This window comes from Etheostoma cragini, chromosome 19, assembly GCF_013103735.1.
Source record: "Etheostoma cragini isolate CJK2018 chromosome 19, CSU_Ecrag_1.0, whole genome shotgun sequence".
Classification (NCBI taxonomy): Eukaryota; Metazoa; Chordata; class Actinopteri; order Perciformes; family Percidae; genus Etheostoma; species Etheostoma cragini.
This window is the reverse complement of record NC_048425.1, coordinates 14,704,665-14,709,454: the sequence shown is the minus strand read 5'-3', so window position 1 is coordinate 14,709,454 and position 4,790 is coordinate 14,704,665. Positions and strand designations below refer to the sequence as shown.

Genomic DNA, 4,790 nt, shown 5'->3' with positions numbered 1-4,790 from the left:
AAAGAATCAGAACCCAGACTGCCATTCCAGCAGGGGATGGAGTGCTCTAAATGCGGTGTGCCCTTTGTCGCCACGTGTGAAATATGATTTGGCGATGGCTGTCATTTGAAGGGGCCCGGTTCTGCAGTTACGACGGCCCCCGAGCACTCTCTCACAGTCTCACTGTCTTTTTTGCTGTCTCTGTGTCGCTACATCTCTCCGCTATCTTATCTATCCTTTACACATTCTCTTACACCTTTTCTCTCGCTCCCTCCTCGCCTCCCAGTGGCCCTTTTATTGGGCTGCTTTAAAGCCAGATGTTCCTTTGCTGCGAGGATCAGGAGGGAGATGGGCGACAGCGGCAAAGGGGAGGGGCAAATGACTTGTAGCTTTAGAGTAGCTCATTTCCCTACACAATAGACTCACTTTCTCTCCAACCCCACTCCCTATTTTTAACTCCATTTCTCATAGCCTCCATTTTTACCTCCTTTCTTTCACATTATAAACTCACAACACGCACCCACACACACAAACTGCCTCCACCTCTTCTCTGCCTGTCATGTAATGCGAGCGACCTAGTTCTAAGTTGAACCAACCGTTTGATTTGAATCGGGAAAGAGGCAGTTTTCAATACCAGCGCAGGCAGATAAGAGGTGTGATCTCGGTGTCCTGGCCATGTTTTCAAACCCTGATACTACAACTCTCAAAATCTGATTCCCACAATGGCACACTGACCCCTGTGAATGTCTGCACTTGAGCTGCAGTGGATTTGTACTATGCTGAACTTTTGCACGGTATAGGGGAATGAATAATTCTCTTCTTATAACTCAAAATTATCTCGGTTCCACTGTATTTAAAAAGAAATGTTTGGAAATGTCAGTTTGCCCAGTCCTTGGTCTCTCCTCGACTAAAATCAACGACAGCTTCCATTTTTGCAGATTACACAGACATCGGTGTAAAGAGAGGAATAAAAATTGCCGGCATGCTGAGTTTATGCCTGACAAACAACATCCATGCAGAGATCTGACACTGCAATTTGCACTTACACACAGAGGCAAATTCTAGCCTTATTCAGATACATTTCGAGTACAGACCTATTTTGCAAATCAATCATGCAGCACAAAACAGTGGCGCAGATACTTATATTTTCCAACTGCCCAGAGTCGGAAAGTGGCAAAAAAAAGCTGAGATGTGGCAGGGTGTTTATGGAGAATATGAATGAAGGTAGCATGCAGCTTTTATGCCTCCTAATAAGCCCCCAAGGCTGGGGAACATTACGACTCTACAGTTTTACAACTGCTCAGAGATGTACATTGTGCTTCTGTTGGACGTGTGCATGTGGGTTTGCTGGAGGGAGGGGGGGGGGGATCAGACCAATAGCTGTCTACTAAAACGATCCCCATGAATATCTGACCATGAATCAGGCTGCCAGACTTCCTCTCATGTGATACTCCTCACAAATGATATGTATGATAAATACAGAAGTGTGTGTGTGTGTGTGTGTGTGTTTCATCACCGCAAATGGATTGGGATCTGACAGGCATTCCAATGAGATGGCGTGATGAAATCATTACCCCTCACTAAAACTGTGTTCACATTAAGAGGATGTCTTGCGGTGTGTGTGTGTGTGTGTGTGTGTGTGTGTGTGTGTGTGTGTGTGTGTGTGTGTGAGAGGTTTCATGCGACTGTGCATCTTAATCATGTCACCTCCAAGCGTCTCATGACGTTTTGTTGTGGCTGTGTGTAGGTGTGTCTGCACAAGTGTGCGTGCGTGGAGAGGATGCAGTCAATCAGCAAACCAACAAGGGAGAACTGACGCAAGTGAATGAGGGAAGGTGGAGAAGTGATTTCTCCGACACCGATCTGAGATGAGGTCTGCAGCCATAACCAGGCGCCGCTGTAGGAGCTAATTCAAAGTTATTGACATATGCTTGGCCTGTATCTTGTGTTGCATCTCATAATGCTCAGACTCCAGATTTTACAGAGGTTTATGTTTTATAGTATGGTTTGCTGTTTAAAGGTCCCATGCCATGAAAATGTCACTTTATGAGTTTATTTTGTAACATTAATATGGTTCCCCCCCTCGCCTTTGGGCCCCCAGTGACTAGAAATTGTGATTGGTGTTAAACGAGCCCCGGGTATCCTGCTCTGCCTTTGAGAAAATAAAAGCTCAGATGGGCCGATCTGGAATCTTCCCCTTATGAGGTCATAAGGGGCCAGGTGACCTCCCCTTTCTCTGCTTCGCCCGCCCAGAGAATTTGGCCCACCCATGAGAGAGAGTGGACATGGCTTTCAAACAAGCAAAGGGGCAGTTTGTCAAGGTCACACCCCCAGCTTCCACCTTACCATTTTATATTAATGCTTGGATAAAATATTCATAGAATCTAAAATGTAAAGCTCTGTGTGGCCTAGGATAACGTTTTTGCCAGACTACACCAGAAAGTGGCACGGCTGATTTCCTTCATGCGTCATGCTGTGACAGAGTGACTTCTTTGCGTCCTGCAGTGGTTGTGATTTGGATTCGTTTGTGACAAAATGGATGGGAGAAAAAAGCTGTATTGGTGTTAATCAGCAGAGCAAGTTAACCAGCTAAGCTTGCTGGTAAGGTCATGAATGGAAAAGAAAGCTTGTGACATCTCTAGGCTCTTACCCAACAGACATTTTGGAGCATTTTTCAGTGAGGCACTACATCTTCCACCATCTCGCCCCATCATATAATGTAAAGCTGTGAGAACCGCTTGTGAATATACCTAACAAGACCAGAAACTACATGCTATCCATACCATTTTGTTATCAAAAGTTTCTTGGGTAAAGGATTTTGAATTGACTATTTACAGCATTTTACAAATGCAACATGTGCATCCCCATCGTCAGCATTTTCTAATTCAGTTCTTGTTTCAGAAATGCTGAATCCGTGGGCTTGTTACACCAAGACAAGGCTAAATAGTCTGCATGTCGTTGGCATTTAATTTAGTCTGATTCTGTCAAAACAATGTTGTTTTTTTCAAGACCGTATGTCTTTGGTATATTGATGAAGTTGACGCACAAACAAATTCCTGGACTTCCTTATCCAACCAGCTTCACAGCTTGCTCACTTCAAAGATGCTGAATACATTAGTTTAAGGGGGGGTTATTCAAATTTGTTGATCCCTTTTGGCCCATCATAAGCAGGTTTTTTTTAAATAAATATATAATTTTGTCACACAAATGGCTTCTGGTCATTGAGGCATAATCAAACAATGAATTGTAGTGTGCCACCATAAATCCAGATATGGTTGAAAACCAGGACAAAACATATTCATGCGTTGGAGCCATTGTTCTGCAGTGTATTATACTATGTGTTTACTGTGTTTAGCTTATAAGTGCATAACTGTGGCTGTCTATGACACTTCTACGTCCTTAAATTGTGGCAGATGCATTCTGCGTTACAAACTGACGGTGTCTTTTTTTTTTCTTTTGCATTACCATCCGGCACATGAGCCTTTTACAATTGTTCCAGTAGACCAATAATACTAATATTAATAAAAAAGAGCTAGTTGTCCTTTTTTTTTTTAAATCTTTCTTGAAAGTAAGGACTTTGATGTTTTGAAACCCATTGAACATGAAACACTTTGATTTTTGGGACAAAACTCGCCTGCAGTACGATTAGCCGCGGCAATGTATATCTGCTAAATCGGCACCCCACAGTTCTCCAGAAAGATTACACACAGCACGCGCTGTGCTTTCAGTTCAGTCAGTGCAATTAGAACCTGTGCATTTGCATCTTTGGTAGATTGTAGAAGTGAATCCATTACTTCTACATTTTAATGTTAGGTAGTGCTAATTTGCTATATTTTCATTAAAAAGGCAACACTAAATTAACCACACACAGAGATCAATGTCTTAGCATCCAATTGCAGCATTTAGAAAAAGGGTGTTGTGGTGCTGTGTGCGTTCACATTCTTCACATTTATCTGGAGGCTTTCGTGTGTACAGTGCGAGAAAGATTGTTTAAAGCTACTGTGTGTGTGTGTGTGTGTGTGTGTGTAAATAGTGTTGGGCAGCCCTTGCGGTGTGTAGAAATTTGCACGCTGGGTGTGTTGGCTTTCTGATTTGGTGTGCTTCTGTATCACTACCTGTAGGACCAATGGGCGGCCTCCATTGAACAGCAGAAGATCACTGAGCACCACTACAATGCCAATCGGAGGGACGGACGTGTAACGATGCAAAGATGCAAAGATGCAATCGCAAGAGGCAGATCAATACAGGGTCACTCTGCTGCTCTATATGTTTAGCATTGATTAGAACACATTGCAAGAACTCATTAATTCAGTTGTAACGGATCATTCCCACACTGCACAGACATGTTATTGTATATTTCCCCTAATGTATGAACACTCAGACACCGTCACGTTCTTCCGTTAATGCTTCCCAGAACGTACCAGCCGATTAAATCGATGGCTTTCTAAAAATATTTAGACTAGAAAGGATCGATGTGAGAGATCACTTCCATTCTCCTCCTATATGTAAACACAAATAGACCATTGATGGTATTGAGTGCCCTTAGGGCTCCGTGGTTATGTTGCCTTCATGTCGAGGTGATGCTGCTGCCAGACTCGGTGCGTATAGCTACTAGTAGCCTACTAAATCTGGCTCCCCTTCTCATGCACACACAGCTTTTTATGTCTCATCATGCAAGGTTGAGCTTGTCTCGCAGAATATAAAACCTCAGGCTTAGAATAATGCCTGTGAAAGGCGGCGCGTGTCCTGTCAGAGACACTTAACATTGCGGTGTGATTATGTTGGGAGATTTTTCTCTGCCGCAACATTTG

At 43.3% G+C, this 4,790-nt stretch overlaps 1 long non-coding RNA gene across 1 annotated transcript in view; it reads left to right on the top strand.

Annotated features, from left to right (window-relative positions):
- LOC117934705 overlaps positions 1–1,852 on the top strand; it is a 7,475-nt gene extending 5,623 nt beyond the window's left edge. Inside the window, exon 4 of the long non-coding RNA XR_004654550.1 lies at positions 1,727–1,852. This is a non-coding gene — a long non-coding RNA (uncharacterized LOC117934705). The remainder of the gene's footprint in view (positions 1–1,726) is intronic.
- The last annotated feature ends 2,938 nt before the right edge of the window (positions 1,853–4,790 follow it).